This window comes from Staurois parvus, unplaced genomic scaffold (assembly GCF_062004578.1).
Source record: "Staurois parvus isolate SC_StPar_1 unplaced genomic scaffold, SC_StPar_1.0 ptg000129l, whole genome shotgun sequence".
Lineage (NCBI taxonomy): Eukaryota > Metazoa > Chordata > Amphibia > Anura > Ranidae > Staurois > Staurois parvus.
Genome location: NW_028317925.1, coordinates 5,373,521 through 5,392,120, shown reverse-complemented (window position 1 = coordinate 5,392,120; position 18,600 = coordinate 5,373,521).

Sequence of the window (18,600 nt, the reverse complement as noted above, 5' to 3'; positions counted from 1 at the left end):
CATGTGTTATGATTCAGCAATCATTGTTATGGCCTTTTTCATAAATTCCAACATAATCATGGAAAATTCCTCCCTGGATAATGCAGAGGAGGGAGCAATGTCAGAAGAAGTCAATGAAGTCCTGGAGATGTTATAGGATTGAGAGCTGGACAGGCCCACAGGACTGGTGCCCTTGCGCTTAGGATATGTCATACTGTTGGTATGGAAAATGAACTAAGCCAAAAAGGGTACTCATGAATCCCAGCTACAGGAGCAAAAAAGGTTAGGTGACCTTCTGTGACTTCTATGTTACTGTAGGTAGCAGTGAGGAGGACTGGCCTTGCGAAACTTACAAGCAGCTGGTAAAACTGCGTGCATACAGGCAATATAGCACAGGCACACTAATTTAAAAAATGTGCCACAGCCATGTTGCCCAAAGTGCAGGGGAAACACTAATTGGGTTGAAGCACTGTACTCCCAGCCTTGGACCCATAGAGGAGTCACTAGTGACTGAACAGCACACTCCCAAGCACCCTCACTGCACCAGCCACATAAAGTGCATTCAGCAATGTATGTTGCAGCACAAGTAAAGCAAGTATTACCTGCAAGGAGAAACCTTCGGGAGGCAGAGTGCAAACACCAAGACTCCATAAAACAAAGGTGGGCAAGCCCCTACACTTGTCACAGTGGCACTATGGAGAGCATTCCGTGTCCAACAGTTACATTCCAGATAGTCTTTGCCCCTCCCATGGGCATACTCCAATACAGTCTTCAGGAGCAGTCTTACACCAACTGGTGTATCATGGCTCTATTGAAGAAACTTAATCAAAGAAAGAAATATTTTGATAAACAGGAAAAAATGGTGGTTGCTTTTCTCTGAAGATAAAAGACATCTATATTCCTAGAACACTATCATAAAACTGAAGCATGCATGGAGTCTGAGTGGTTACACTACCTGTTTAAAGGATAAGTTCACCTTTGGGAACATGTTACACGTTCCACCAGTTTTCAGGGTGGACATGTTACATGTTCCCAATGCTGCAGTCGCCGCCCACTGCTCCCCCCTCCCTGTGACAGAAGTACAGGGAGAAGTTCCGTGTACTAGCTGTCAGTATTTAAAAACAGTGTGACTGTGCAGGGTTCCACCCACACGGCCACGTCATTCATTCATAGTGTTCTGTGAATGAATGAACTACAAGTCCCGACAGCCTTAGTGGCTGTCGGCTTGTAGTTCTCAATGAACTATCACGGCGCTGTGGAGTGCCATGGTAGTTAATTGAATCTTCCTGTCAGTATATCTGCTTGCCCGTACATCCCATATGAGCAAGCAGTTATACTGATAGGTCTGCAGGAGACCTGCATGGTACCAGCTATCTGCTGATCACTGGTGCAATTCTTTACAGGCTCCTGCAGCCAAAAATAATAAATGCACATTTTTTAAACCTGCAAAAAATGTGCATTTATTATTTTTGAGCAAAATGTGAACTTATCCTTTAACATTTTTTTGCCAATACTCCTGAAGATGGTAGCATAACCCAATGTCTAATAATTCCTTCTGATCCTGTGTATCCAAATATATTATTAAGAAAGAAGATTGTGCAACAGATATTAGATATTGCTGCACATACCAGAGTGAAAACAATAATTCTAGGGCCATCATTCCTGGTGAACTTAAACTAATGACTTTTAAGATCACTATTAAAGAATTATAGGTATTGTAGGTTTCCACAACGTCACAGGCACATGCAATTTTGGGACCTAACATATTTGGTATCTATTTATTCAACACAACCTTCGCTTTTACAATTGATTAAAAAATTATTATTTTATAGTGTTTGTGTGCATTAAAATTAATTGGAGTGTATTTTTTTTACTACAAATAAAGATTTAATATACAGTAGCACACATCTCCTGTTACATAAACACTTGAAACAATCACAATTTACAACACATACAGGTCTCTGCTTTCAGAAAATACATAACCCTTTGGAATTTTATGTAAAAAAATGCACATTTTGCTTGCGTGACCACAATGAAAAAAAAATGGCAGTGGCAGCAAAAGGGTTAATACTTTTTACTCCACAAACCCAAAACATATATGCAAATCAGGAGAGTAAAAAAAAAAAGTCAGATGTACACTGGTTAAGAGATTGAAAGCATTAAGGCAAGAGGTTAAGCATGACAGCCAGAAAACTAATATTTTCAGCAGAGCTCAGCAATGGAACCCTTTAAGTTTCTGCCATGATAGTTTTTTTTTTCTTTTAAACAGTCTGCCATTACGTTTAATATTTCCCTATTATTCATGTTTGTACATAGTAATCTAAAACAGGCACTGCCATTATATGACATTGCCAGTTTTTTACATGTAGAATTTATTGTATATATTTTATTCACTTTTATTCTAATTTTTTAATATCAGTTGCCACAAAATATGCTGATCACACACAAGCTGCCAAACATAAATTACATTTATGGAAATATCTTCCAGCATTGGCATGTAGAAACACAAGTGAATACAGCTTCTTCACCAGAGACTGACAGATACTAGTGGGAGTGGTTCAACAAATTGCTACCTATTTCTTCCTTCTGACTAGCTCTTATCCACTGGCACAAAACTGTCATAAACCCACATGTTGGAAAAAAAAACTTCCACAGCTCCTCAGGGACTTTGACAAAACCCCAATAAATCAGATGGTAATGCTTTAGGAAACAATGAGTCAGTTCTGTTTGGAAATGTTAATTTGGCAATGAGAGAAAATTTACAGTTGTTTATATATTGCGATTATTATTGTGGTGGTCACACCCTGACTGTATTGGTGTTATCACTGTGGTCACACCCACACTATGGCATTACGTATATGTTACCCCAACGTTTTTTCTTTCAGATATGTGTCTTTGTTACCATGTAGTTGTATGAAAAAGTATCCTGTTCTCTTTGCATTGCCCTCTTTGTATGAAATACCTGGTGATCCTGCCAGTCCCTCTGCTTTCCTATTTCAAACTGACCACGCTAAGCAAGGAAACACATCCATCCCAGTGTGGTCAGTTTTCTTCTTTGCATTCTACTTGGGAGCACAGCGTGCCTGTACTCCAGTGAATGGAAATTTGCTGACATGACCCCCTGCCCTGCACAGCTCTTCACTAGTCAGATCAGTGCTCTGCTGTTTCTCTGCCTCTTGCTGACATGCCCCCTTTCAGTCTCCACCCCCATCTCTCTAAGCCACTTATACAGCTCAGAATAGAAGTCATGTGATTACTTACAAACAAAATTAAAAAAGTGATTTATATATACTGTATATACACAAACATTTCACCTTGAATTTCTAATTGAAACTAAATGGGTTGTTATTCAAAGTAAGGGTTGACAACCAGGACAGGGGCTTTTGGAGGGTACTAGGGGCTAGCCTTCTACCCACTGATTAAGGCCTATGGAGACAGCAGATCATTGTCCAATGATGGACAACAATGTAATGAACGCTGAGAGCGAGGCTTGGATTAAATCTCTGAGTAAAGACAATAACGCTTCCCTCTGGAGTAGATGGAAAGGTGCAATAATAATCTTGTACAGGTTAATGGTCAGAAGAAATATGATGGCTCTCTTGCAGACTGGGTTGGAGAAGCTCCTCCACTTGGGACAGAAATATTTATCAACAATTTCCCTCAAGAAATCTATGAAGATGAATTAATTGCACTTTTTCAGACAGTTGGAGTTTTGTCTTATGATGGACAGAGCAAACACCTGAAAGATAGCATGTGTAATGTACTATTAGTAGTATACTGTGTGTATTCAGGGTTGGTGGTGGAAGGCTGTCTGGGGTGGGCTCCCTGGTTTATCTGGGCGCTTGGCTGTTTATTAACTTACTGTTAATAGATCACCGTTAGCTGTTGGTTGTACTGTTTGTACTGTTTAGGATAATGTGATCAAGCTCTTACCTACAGTTAGGTCCATATATATTTGTACACAGGCACAATGTTAGTATTTTTTTTAGTTTTTTTTCAGGTATTTACCAAAACATATTCAAGCTGTAGTTATAAAATGGATATGGGCTGTGCGCACTCTCAGGTTTATAATTTGAGGGTATGTACATCCAAATTGGAGGAAGGGTTTAGGAATTACAGCTCTTAAGAGTAGCCACCCCCACCCCCTTTTTCAAGGGACCAAAAGTAATTGGACAATTGAATCAAAAGCTGTTTCGTGGCCAGGTGTGGGCTACTCCTTCGTTATTTCTTTATCAATCAAGCAGGTAAAAGTTCTGGAGTTTATTCTAAGTGTGGTATTTGCATTTGGAATCTCTTGCTGTGAACCTACATCATGCGTTCAAAGGAGCTGTCCATGCAAGTGAAACAGGCCATTGTAAGGCTTCAAAAATGAAACAAATCCATCAGAGGGATAGCAGCAACATTAGGAGTGGCCAAATCAACAGTTTGGTACATTCTGAAGAAAGAAGAACGCACTGGTGAGCTCAGCAACATAAAAAAGGCATGGACATCCACAGAAGACAACAGTGGTGGATGATCGCAGGATCCTCTCTAAAGTAAAGAAAAGCCCATTCACAACATCCAGACAAATTAAGGACACTCTCCAGGAGGTGGGTGTATCATTGTCAAAGTCTACAATCAAGAGAAGACTTCACTTAAGCAAATACAGAGGGTTCACCATATAAACCTAAAGAATAGAAAAGCCAGATTAGACTTTGTCAAAAAACATCTAAAAAAGCCAGACCAGGTCTGGAAAAGCATTTTTTGGATGGATGAAACTAAAATTTATCTGTACCAGAATGCCGGGAAGAAAAAAGTGTGGAGAAACCTTGGAAAAGCTCATGATTCAAAGCATATAACGTCATCTGTAAAACATGGTGGAGGCAGTGTGATGGCATGGGCATGCATGGCTTCCAGTGGCACTGGGTTATTGGTGTTTATTGATGATGTGACAGAAGCAGCCGGATGAATTCTGCAGTGTTTAGAGATATACAGTCAGGTCCATAAATATTGGGACATCGACACAATTCAAACATTTTTGGCTCTATACACCACCACAATGGATTTGAAATGAAACGAACAAGATGTGCTTTACCTGCTGACTGTCAGCTTTAATTTGAGTGTATTTACATCCAAATCAGGTGAACGGTGTAGGAATTACAACAGTTTGCATATGTGCCTCCCACTTGTTAAGGGACCAAAAGTAATGGGACAATTGGCTTCTCAGCTGTTCCAAGGCCAGGTGTGTGTTATTCCCTCATTATCCCAATTACAATGAGCAGATAAAAGGTCCAGAGTTCATTTCAAGTGTGTTATATGCATTTGGAATCTGTTGCTGTCAACTCTCAAAATGAGATCCAAAGAGCTGTCACGATCAGTGAAGCAAGCCATCATTAGGCTGAAAAAACAAAACAAACCCATCAGAGAGATAGCAAAAAGATTAGGCGTGGCCAAAACAACTGTTTGGAACATTCTTAAAAAGAAGGAACGCACCGGTGAGCTCAGCAACACCAAAAGACCCGGAAGACCACGGAAAACAACTGTGGTGGATGACCGAAGAATTCTTTCCCTGGTGAAGAAAACACCCTTCACAACAGTTGGGCAGATCAAGAACACTCTCCAGGAGGTAGGTGTGTGTGTCTCAAAGTCAACAATCAAGAGAAGACTTCACCAGAGTGAATACAGAGGGTTCACCACAAGATGTAAACCATTGGTGAGCCTCAAAAACAGGAAGGCCAGATTAGAGTTTGCCAAACAACATCTAAAAAAGCCTTCACAGTTCTGGAACAACATCCTATGGACAGATGAGACCAAGATCAACTTGTACCAGAGTGATGGGAAGAGAAGAGTATGGAGGAGGAAAGGAACTGCTCATGATCCTAAGCATACGACCTCATAAGTGAAGCATGGTGGTAGTAGTGTCATGGCGTGGGCATGTATGGCTGCCAATGGAGCTGGTTCTCTTGTATTTATTGATGATGTGACTGCTGACAAAAGCAGCAGGATGAATTCTGAAGTATTTCGGGCAATATTATCTGCTCATATTCAGCCAAATGCTTCAGAACTCATTGGACGCCGCTTCACAGTGCAGATGGACAATGACCCACAGCAGACTGCAAAAGCAACCAAAGAGTTTTTTAAGGGAAAGAAGTGGAATGTTATGCAATGGCCAAGTCAATCACCTGACCTGAACCCGATTGAGCATGCATTTCACTTGCTGAAGACAAAACTGAAGGGAAAATGCCCCAAGAACAAGCAGGAACTGAAGACAGTTGCAGTAGAGGCCTGGCAGAGCATCACCAGGGATGAAACCCAGCGTCTGGTGATGTCTATGTGTTCCAGACTTCAGGCTGTAATTGACTGCAAAGGATTTGCAACCAAGTATTAAAAAGTGAAAGTTTGATTTTATGATTATTATTCTGTCCCATTACTTTTGGTCCCTTCACAAGTGGGAGGCACATATGCAAACTGTTGTAATTCCTACACCATTCACCTGATTTGGATGTAAATACCCTCAAATTAAAACTGACAGTCTGCAGTTAAAGCACATCTTGTTCGTTTCATTTCAAATCCATTGTGGTGGTGTATAGAGCCAAAAATGTTAGAATTGTGTTGATGTCCCAATATTTATGGACCTGACTGTACTGTCAGCCCAGATTCAGCCAAATGCAGCAAAGTTGATTGGAAGGCGCTTCACAGTACAGATGGACAATGATCCAAAACACACTGCAAAAAGAACGCAGGAGCTTTTGAAGGAAAAGAAGTGGAATATTCTGCAATGGCCGAGTCAATCACCTGATCTCAACCCAATTGAGAATGCATTTCACTAGCTGAAGGCAAAACTAAAAGCAGAAAGACCCACAAACAAAGAAAAACTGAAGACAGCTGCAGTTGGAGCCTGGCAAAACATCAGAAAGGAGGAAACCCAGTCTTTGGTAATGTCCATGGGTTCCAGACTTCAGGCAGTCATTGCCAGTAAAGGATTCTCAACAAAATATTAAAAATTAACATTTTATTTATGATTATATTCAATTGTCCAATTACGTTTGGTCCTTTGAAAAAGGGGGATGGCTACTTAAGAGCTGTAATTCCTAAACCCTTCCTCTAATTTTGATGTACAAACCCTCAAATTAAACCTGAGAGTGCACACTTTCAGCCCATATCCATTATATAACTATAGCTTGAATATGTTTTGGTAAATACCTTAAAAAATCTAAAATTGTGTCTGTGTCCAAATATATATGGACCTAACTGTAATTAGTGTGGGATGTTTATCCCAATGTGTACCTTCAGATTGTAGGCTCCACGGACAGGGCCCTCCTATTCCTTCTGTACTGAAATGTATTGTAATTGTACTGTCTCCTTTTACATTGTAAAGCGCTGTGCAAACTGTTGGCGCTATATACATTTTGTATTATAATAATAATAATGTGTAATATTTGTTTTATTGTTCATGTGGGGACTGCCCCTATTTCTGAAATGTATAAAAACCTGTATTTCTGTTCAATAAAATAGTTCCAGTTTTGCATCTATGCTAATGTCGCCTAGTCTTAGGTGTGATTCCCAGCTATAATACCTTGGTTCTGTGTCCCAGCGGCTAGGAAGCAGTTCTCTGACGAAATAACCCAATGGATGTGGCAGGCGGTCCGTCGCAATACTGTATTCTTTATTTCTCTGGATATAATGTGGTCAACATGACAGCCACCCTCCCCAAGTCCCTGAGTCTAGTCATGGCCATTTTCCGGCTTTAGTGACTCCCTGGATGAATCAGTGTTATACAACCAATAGGGAGGAAAGGAGATCTAAAACCAATGAACACAAGCAATTGCCTGGCCAAACAGGTGCGAGGAGTGACATTCTATTCATCAAAGTGTCCTAGCACTTAGTATGCATCCAGCCTTCAAAATGTATATATGTGTGTATTCTTTATTATTAAATAAGAAGCTATTTTCAATAAAGCAGTGTAAACAACATTGAGAACATGTATCCTGTGCTTTGTATATGCATGGAAAAGTTCACTAAAAATGCCTGCCCCCCTGTCCTGCTCCCACTGCTTTTTTCACTCATAGAAGCAAAGAGAAGAAGCCCTTGATAAGCTCCAAGTTGCTGTGCATAGGACTTATACAGGGCAAAAGACTCTACCTGCCCCAAGGTGAAAGCACTGGTCCCTAATAATTGACTGCTCATGAACCCAACCTTGCATCAAGGGAAGAAGGAAGGAGAGTTACATGCATTCTATATTTACACAAACTGGTTCCCTAATGAGTGACTGCTCAGGAACCCAATCCTTATACTTTTGCCCAGTATAAACTCTTCCCTTAGAGCAGTGAACAGAGTGAAGAAAAGGTGAGTATACATAAGGTACATCAGTGTCTGTGCATCAAAGTAAAATGTTTGCAAGTGCATTGGTGATAGGTTCACTTTAAGTGCAATAACTCACTTTAAAGCACAGATTCACTTTAAGTGCAATAACCCTTTAAAACCATATTTTGGCTGTATCAGCATACATTCTGATTTGGTTATAATGCTTATTCACATTTGCCCTAATGAATAAGTTAAAAAACCTGCAACCCTAGTCCAACACGTGTTGTTCCATGCTCTACTATACTCCACAGTGTAACCATCTTTTTTTTCCTTTTAATTTTATGGAGGAATGCTAATGACATACAGCATATTACAGATAACAGAAAGTGAAGAATATATTGTAATTTGCAATATTACATGTGAGCATATAAGTGGGTAACAGATGGTTATACCCTGTAATTTTGCATTGAACAATGACATCTCTTGTGCACAGTTTGAAGCTGAGAATATTTATGCGACACAAATCAAGTGGCCACTGGTTGTGAGTCTGGTCAGGAACCATTGTGCTTAAAAGAATATGGTTATTGATTTTTGCATAAGTTGGAGCGGATAGGGCAAGTTACTATGATTCCCAGGTGTCAAAAATCTTTTCAACTGTGATTCTTTATGAAAGGATGCTTCTGTCTATGCCATGTCAAATATACTGGTTAATTTGTATACAAATATGTGTAGGGAAAGAAGTTCAGGGAATATGCATGCATATAATTTTTTTTACCATAAAAAGAATAGATAAAAAAATACCTGGCAGCTTTCAGGATTTTGGTGTCAGGACATTACAACAAGCCATTAAGCCAATAAAAACACTGCTGGCCATTTTCTAGGCTATTAGGCAAGGGATTGTCAAACAAATGATATGGGGTGTTGGATACTGCCCCGAGTAACATGTACCAAAGCAATAAAAAAAAAAGGTTTTAAATTTAATTTGGCAGGTATTAGCAATTTTAGCAATGCTTAAAATGAAACATTACAAAAATGCAATACTCCATTAAATTGAATGCCTGAGGGATGCACTAACCCTGCCTGTGACGTGGCACATATGTGCTATATGCACCAACCTTCTACAGTAAAAGTACAATTTACAAAAAAGTATGTTTAAATTGACAAAACGACAGATCTCAGATTTGTCCTGTAAACAAAGAAGTCAGGGATACATCTATATTAGACCATGATTCTAGATGAGGATCTAGCTGAGGATCTGGAATAGGAGACCTGGGACCCCTACATAATGGCATAGGGTTCCCCCAAATTCATACTAGCTTCTTTAGGTCTGGTATGAATTTTAAGAGGGATCCTACAGTTTGAGATCACTCCCACATTCCACCCAAATACTCTGGTATAGATTTTGAAGGGGAACATCAGAGAAAAATCAGGAAGAAAACATGAGCTTTTATTTCCCCCAAAAAATTCATACCAGATCCTTATCTGAACATGCAGCCTGGCAGGCCAGGAAATGAAGGAGACAAGCATGTGCCTCCCAGCTACCCCTTTCTGAAATTCTGAACCAAACCAGACCACATGCCCTCAATATGGTAAAGGGGATACCTTACAAGGGGGGAACCCCCTTGCAAAGCACCTTGTCCACATGTTGATGAGAATAAGGGCCTTTAACACACATCTGGCCTATTGCTTCATTCCCAATGCATGACAAGTCTGATGAATTACAGCTGATATAAACAAGGGGTGACTCCTGGGTGATGTCATTAACCATATATGGTCATGTCCATATGGCTCATATTAATAAGAGTAGCCTAGAAATATCTGAAATATAATTTGGGAATGAATATATGATTTTTACTGTAGATACACTTTAAATAGCATTTCCCTATAAGTGGTGTAACCACCTTTTCTAAGCCTGCAGCTATATCTTTATGTGGTCATTGCACCACTTCCTAACAAATGCATGGCCCTCTGTTTCCTCTTGTACAAAATTGTATTGTAACTGTAATGTCTATACCTTCATTTTATAAAGCGCTACGCAAACTGTTGGCACTATATAAATCCTGTATTATAATAATGTAATCTGTTGGCTTAAAAAAAACCCCAAAAAACCTTCCATTCTCCTGCAGTGACTAAACTTTTAAATATGACAAAGGATTTAGTCTTTCCATTATAGGGGTCCTTGCCGACACTTCCCCTGTGAACTGGAGCTGAAATATAAGCTGGTATTCGAGGAATGAATAAAGAAGTTGATTTCTGTGTACCTGACATGTACATTAAGCATATTATACAAACATCCGATCAGATATTTTGTGACACTTCTTTCAGTATGTTTGCTGCATGGGGAAAAATTATTAGGTCTGATTAATTTGATTTGTGGGAGTTTGAATCTAGCCAGTTCACTCTTTCTGAACTAGGCTTGGCTAGGACGTGGCAATTCCCTGCTGAAAACCAAGCTGCCCAACAGGTAAAGTAATTGATATGACACTTACTAGTTACCTTGCTGCTTATCAGAATGGCAGCAACACCCCCTTCCCCCCAAAACAGGAGAAAGGCCCCTGTATGACATCACTACACTACTAAAAAGATATGGCACATTGTTAGGTGGTCTACTTTACATAGGATAGAGATTATCTCCCTTCATGCCCCAGTGGCTTTGTAAGTAGGGTGCATATTGGATTGCACCTAGATAACTGGAAACCACCAAAGGAGTAGGTATCCTTTTGTCCCAATTGTCCCAGCGTTACATATTTATATTAAAATAACAGTCTGTAACCACATATAGCTTATTAAAACCTTCCATACATCATTCACACATCATATGACATCCATTAGAATGGCAGCATATACAAGGTATGAAATGCTACAACATGATTTTAGCCTCTGCTTTTTTAAACCATACCAATAGAGAAATTAACAAGTAAAGTTTGGCAAGACTATAAAGTAAGTAGATAACAAATATCTCAAGGAAAAGACAAAATGTCCATGAAAGTTTAATCATATTTGAACTTTGTTTTTCTTAATTACTTTTAAACTTTATCTCATTAATGTCAACTTCCATTTATAACTTTGAAAACCTACATGGGTGAAAGAAAAATTAAACTGGTGACAACATTAGAACAGTTACTTATCCTTTGGTTAATTAAAAAGAGGACAAAGAGTCATCTATCAAGTCTGGCAGCATGACATGAATAGGAGTCATAGTGAACCCTCTCAAGAAATGGCCTCTTCACAGCAACAAGGTCACACAATGTGGGAAGTGGCTTAAGAAAAATATCAGACAACTGACAGACAATGTGGATCTGTTGTTGTTTCCCAAGACACTGCAGCACATTTGTGAATGGATTGGAAAGGGTTGGTCTGGTCATCACAAGAGAATGGACAATGAAATTCAGCCATGGACTATCCAGAAGAGGTCAGAGTAGGAAATGAACCATTAGCCAGGATGAGTTGCAAAAATAGAAAAAAAATGTGATGACAAGATGCCCATCAAACATTCTGTATCAGTCTGTTGCAGTGTATGCTTCAACTACAGCCCTTGTTATCTGGCAACAGGAAATCCTTAATCTGATAAATGACATCTCTCTTGTCTCAGAAACAATATCATTCAGGTTCAGATATTTCTCAAAATTCCCTGCAATCTGTGTCTGTCCAGGTTCTTGCTCCCTATGTATTTTTAATCCAGTGCTATAGCTACTCCCTCCTCCTATGGCTCTAACAGTGTCCTAGCCAGAGTGACACACAGTGCCATAGCAAACCTACATCCTGCTGGCTGTTTCTTTTTGTAGAAATCCTCCCTTCACTGATGTTGGATCCTCCTTGCACCCTCCAGCACAACATATGTTAAAAGCAGCAGCTGTAGCTGTTAGTTTCTGACCTCTTCCCCTTCCTCCACGATTAAAACTCCTTGTATTGTTTTCACAGAATTGAACTTGTTCTGTGAGTGGAGGAGGGAATCCTGTCATTCATCCACCCCTTCTTTCACAGAATATCTTGCATTCTGTGAAAACAAAACAATGAGTTTTGTTAATGGAGGAAGGGGAGAGTAGATGTCTGGAGACTTTCATAGCCGCTGCTCCTCACCTATGCAGTGATGGAAGTTCACAAAGCTACGGGGAGAATCTGACATCAATAGGAGGGAGAATTTCTACAATACTATGCAACCAGCAGGACATAGAACACTCATCATTTGAGGTAAAGTATGTGGTTCAGTAGAGCCACAAAACAAATTTTAATTAAACTTCAGATTTAAACCTGTAGGTTACACTGCTGCTTACAAGAGGACTGGACACTGGCAAACAAAATAAAAATGTAAGCTAGCCCAGGTATAACCCCTTTCACTACCTGTATACCTCTCTTTTGAAGCAAAGTGGTGCCATGCTCATAAACATAGAGAGGTGGGATCTGTGTCCCTAAAAGGACTCCATGAAAACAATTTTTACGGTGAGTAGAAAATTGGGGTTTTGATGACTTTTGACAACCAGTAAAACTGCTTTCTTGGAATACAGGACACAGGATCTTAGTCTTAATCTTATGTTATATGCAGCTATCTTCAGGTGATAGGACTCTGGCTAAAAAAACTGGAAGGGCATCCCCTTTATAACCACTCCCACTCCCAGTATGCTTCAGTTTTGTAGCAAGCAATAAACATATCATAAGGAACAGAGAAGAGGGATTTGTGTGCTCTACAGTACTCCAAGAAAGGGTTTACTGGTAAGTTAAAAATCCCATTTTCTTAATCACATAGTACACTTGTCTTAACCATGATATTTCCAAAAGCAGTCCAACTGAGGGGTGGGCAACACAGCAAAGAGCATTAAGAGGCCCCCATAGCAAACAGGTCAAGAAAAAGTTTGAAAATATATCAAACTTCGGAGCGTTGATTTCATAGATAAAGTTTAGCATGTAGAAGCAAAGACCAGTTCCACAGCTGCTCTACCAACCATCAGGAGTGATAAAACCTGCTCTTTGAGTTCAGTCAAACTTTTTCTTGAAGCACTAAGACAGTACAGCGCTTGTGGTACAAGGTCACCAATTAGACAACTTTCTTTCCTGGATTGGAATGGTAATTGTGTGACTGGTGACCTTGTACCACAAGCGCTGTACTGTCTTAGTGCTTCAAGAAAAGGTTTGACTGAACTCAAAGAACAGGTTTTAACATCTTACACCAGAATTTGGCATCAGAAGAAGCCTTAACAACCACCAGGTTATACAAACATGTGAACAGAAGACCAGGTGGTAATCTTAAAAATCTGTAAAAAAGATTCCTGATGGCATGAAAGCCCATTACGCATTAATGGATCTGGTAGAGTGTGCCTTAACAAGAAAGTGATGAACCTATATTCTTTAGACCAGAGCCTTGAATGATTACTTGTCTAATCCACCTAGCAATGCTGGAGTGAAAAACAGGCAGCAAAAAACTGTGGAAACATTGAAAGAATTTTCCTTGGGATGTTTTGGAGCAGGTCATAAAGAAGGGAGGGACAATGTCTTGGTTGATAGGAGAAAACCACTTTAGGGAGAAAAGAGGCTTTAGGTCTCAGGATAACCTTGTCCTTGTGTAATATCCTTTTTTGGAACTGGGTTGGAAAATCCACCATGTCAGGGAAAGTCTGGCCTAGTTGGTCAGAATCATGGGGCGGTCCAAGGACTAGGTCTGCTTGTTCCACCCCAACAGAATGTTGACAGAGTTGAAACGGTCTGGAGTGAAACTGGGTGCATGCCACTGTTATGAAAGAGGCTACTATCTGACCCAAGAACTTCATGCAAGCACAAATTGTGAGCCAATCCTGGCACCAGCGGATCCAGGCTATTAAGTGGAAGTACAGAAGTTTGTCCCAGGGCCGGGAGATACTGGACAGGGCTGCATCCAATTTTAGGCCTAGGTAAGATTGACTCTAGTCAGTAATGACTCCCGTAGGTTGTGTATTAACCTGAAGCTGGAATCTTTGTTTAGGACTAGGGTAATGACCCCCTAGTATTCCAGTATCATCATATTCCTCCTGATGAAGATTATATATTAATTGAAACGCATCAGATTTTGACTGTATATCATAAATACATTTAAGTGGCATATGCCATATATTCCTTTTGTAATTTATGTCCAGAGGCACAAGTTGTTGAATTCTATACAGTTCGCATGTCAGAGGCTAATTACTATATTTTTACCGTTATGGTTTTTAATGGAATTTGTATGAATAAAATTCTTTTTTATACATTTTTGTTTATGTGTTTGGCTGCATTAAAGTACCATGGGAGATAATCCTCTTTGTATCATAGAAGAGTCTTGAGAAAACAAAAATCAAAACAACTGAGGTAAGTATCTTTCAGTAGAGAGATGTCCATCATCTAAGGACAATAGTAGTATCTTGCTGGGTGTGGGAGGGGTTATATAGGGGATGTCTCGGCAGATGTTTCTTGCCAGTGTCTAATTATCTGAAGGTAGCTTGTTAAAGTGTTACTAAACCCACAACAGTAAAATCAGACTGTATATGCAGTAAAGAAAGCTTGTTATACTCACTGTGGAACCTAAGGGGTTAATACTCTGCATTGAGTAAAATCGCTGTTTGATCCTGACTTCTCTGATCCTCCCCTTCTTCCAGTGTCCCCCTCTTATCTGCCAATAAGACATATCATGTGGAGCCACTCTGCACATGATGAATTTGGTGTGTATTGGTAGAGAGGTTTTTATTTTCTTGGAAAAGTGCATGTGATCAACACAGGGCCAGTCAGCACTGCCCGCACAAAGGTCAAGGGTTCTGCATCCTCCTAGAGCAAACCTCCTACAAGCTTTAGCCAGTGCTCAGCTTGACACTGATAGAAGTCACAAGACTGCTCTAACTGCTGATGAGAAAAGGTATTTAGGAGTTTATATATACTAAAATAATTGCATTTCCATGTTGTGTGTACTGTGGGAGACCAGATATAATGAATGCAGGGTCCTGGGTTTAGTAACACTTTAAGACTAAGATTCCTGTTCCTGTACTATTTGAATATTTAAAGCCTACTTTTTTCAGCTATATAGGGTCAACTGAAGAGTGGGCAACAAAGCAAACAATCGCTAAAGGGCCAAACATTAACAACAGGAAATGGGGACTGCCTGCAGCTCAAAGAGCTGTCTGAAGAACCTTACGCTGGAAGCTGGCATATGATGAGGCTGAAACACTCCTCCCAGTCACACATGGTTTATTTCACCCCTTTAATTGCCACTTTGTTGGACAAAAAGAAGTTGGAAATAACAGACTCCAGCTGTAGTAAAAAAAAAACAATTGACTATCTAACCTGTCATGAGATCTGTAATTCTGTTCAGCCAATTGGATTTACTGCCATTCTTTCCCCTTTACCGCACAACATAGTGTGCCTATTTCATCATGGCCTGTCAAAAGGGTGTAGTTGATTTATGTCATTATGTGGGTTTCATTGTGTTTTTAAAATACTTCAGGGCAAATAATGTTTTTTAGCAAGGCCTCTCAAACATGCTGACTGGGAAAAACTGATTTTTTTTTCTACATACTTACTTGTAAAATCCATTTCTTGGAATACATCAAGGGACACAGAGCAGGTCATGACAATGACTATGTGGGTTATATGCCACCTATAGGTGAATGGACACTGGCCGACCAATCAAACAGGAAGTCCTCCCCCATATAACCCCTCTTACACAGGAAGTACTCAGTTTTTGTAGCAAGCAATGAAAATCCAGAAAAAGGGGAGGGATCTCTGTGCAGGTGCAGACATCATCCTGGTATCGATTTTTTTCAGCCGGCGATCGGCTTTCATGTTAAAGCAATCCTAATGGCTAACTAGTTGCAGGATTGCTTTTACAAGCAGTGAGAGAAGATGCCCCCACTGCCTTCTCAGGCAATCCCGCGCCATCGGGGGGGAACTTGAGAATGCAGGTGTTTCTGCCAGCTGACCATAGAGCTGATTGGAGACTGGAATGGTGCCAATCATCTATATAGTCTAAGAAATTGGAAGCTACGAGCATTTCATCACTTCAGTTTTGCAAGATATAAACAGCGCCATTTGTAAATTGGGAAAGCATCTGATCACACCGATCTTTGTGAGATTAGATAATGTAAGGCAGAGGAGATATCTAGAGTCTAATAGACCCCAGATTTCTCAAAAAAGAATATATGACAATGCCCATTGAAGTTATAGGGGATATTTGCATTCCGTGAGCATTAAAAGTGATCAAAAAAAAAAAATTAAAGGGACAGTTTAAAAATAATAAAAAAAAAACAACCCCCCCCCTTCCACATGCACCTGCATGCGCGAGTGTTGACCCTGTGCCAGTATGTAAACAGCGGTTGCACCATGCATGTGAGGTATCGCTGCGAATGTCAGATCAAGGGCAGTAAGTCTAGTACTAGATCTCCTCTGTAAATCTAAAATGGTAGCTTGTAAAGGCTTTTAAAGCGTTGCCTATGGATATTAAAAAGGTATGCAGTTTTTCGCCATTGCACTGGGCATGCGCAGTTTTAAAGCATGTCATGTTTGGTATGTATTTACTCGGCATACCATCATCTTTTATATTTTACCAAATAATTGGCTAATATATTGTGTTTTTGTGCACTAAAAGTAGAAAAAAGTGTATTTAAGTGACATAAAAAAAATAACAGCACCCACCATTTTATTCACTAGGGTGTCTGTTTAAAAAAAAAATAATAATGTTTGGGAGTTCAAAGTAATTTCCTAGCAAAAAATAGATTTTTTTTTCATGTGAACAAAATGTGTCAGAAAAGGCCTGGTCGTCAGGTGGCTAGAAGAGTGAGTGATGTGTGGCATAAACTTCTAATGCTGGGCATAAAATGCCCAAATTTTTACAAGTTTTTGGAAAATTTTTTTTACCGAAATTATCATCTAAATGATTTATTGCTCACACATGCCATGGGTATATGTGGAAATACTCCCCAAAATAAATTCTGCTACTTCTTCCGAGTATGGGGATACCAGATGTGAGAGAAATTTTGGCAGTCTAGCCAAGTACAGGACTCCAAAATCCAATAAGCACCTTCAGGCTTTTAAAGGGCTTTATTTCCTCATTACACTTCATGACTACCTATCACAGTTTTGGAGGCCCTGAAATGCCAGGATAGCACCAACCCTTCCCCAAATGACCCCTTTTTGGAAAGTAGACACCCCAATGAATTTTATAAGAAGCATGATGAGTATTTTTCAGATCTCGTTTGTTGCCACAAGTTTTTGGAAAATGAAGAAAGAACATTTTTTTTTCTTTTTTTATATTTTAAAACCTTTCAGAGTGGTCCTTGGATTTCAGGCTCCTGTATGTGGCTAGGCTCCCAAAAAGTCTCACACATGTAGTATTCCCATACTCGACAGAAGTAGCAGAATGTATTTTGGGGTGTAATTCCATATATACACATGGCTTGTGTGAGCAATATATCATTTAATTGACAACTTTGTGTGAAAAGAAAAAAAAAGTTTGTCAATTTCCAAAAACATGTGGGAAAAAAATAAATCTTCCATGGACTCAATATGCCTCTCAGCAGATAGCTTAGGGTGTCTACTTTCTGAAAAGGGGTCATTTGGGGGTGTTTGTACTGTCCTGGTATTTTAGCACCTCAAGAAGTGTGGCAGTCAGAAAGTAAAAGCTGTGTAAATTCCATATACCATAGTTTGTAGATGCTATAACTTTCACACAAGCTTAAGCAATTAATATACACTTATTGGGATTTATTTACCAAAATCATGTAGCAGAAAACATTTTGGCCTAAATTTATGACGAAATTTGAGTTTTTTGGATATTTTGTATGACAGAAATGAGAAAATATAATTTTTTTCAAAATATTTGGTCTTTTTTTGTTTATAGCGTGAAAAATAAAAAGTGTACAGGTGATTAAATACCACCGAAAGAAAGCTCTATGTGTGTGAAAAAAAGGACATAAATTTCATTTATGTACAGCATTGCATGACCATTGCAGCAATTGTCAGTTATACTAGTGCAGCAATGTATAGCACAAAATGGCGTAAATTGCAGTATCTATACCATAGTTTGTAGACGCTATAACTTTCACACAAAGCAAACAATATACACTTATTGGAATTTTTCTTTACCAAAAACATGTAGCAGAATACATTTTGGCCTAAATTTATGACTAACATTGAGTTTACTATGTATTTTTTATAGGCGAAAATAAAAAATATATTTTTTTGTTTATAGTGCAAAAAATAAAAAGTGCACAGGTGATCAAATACCACCAAAAGAAAGCTCTATTTATGTGAAAAAGAGGACGTAAATTTCGTTTGGGTATTGTATTGCATGACTGCGCAATTACCATTTGAAATAGTGCCGTGCCAAATAGCAAAAAGAAGCCTGGT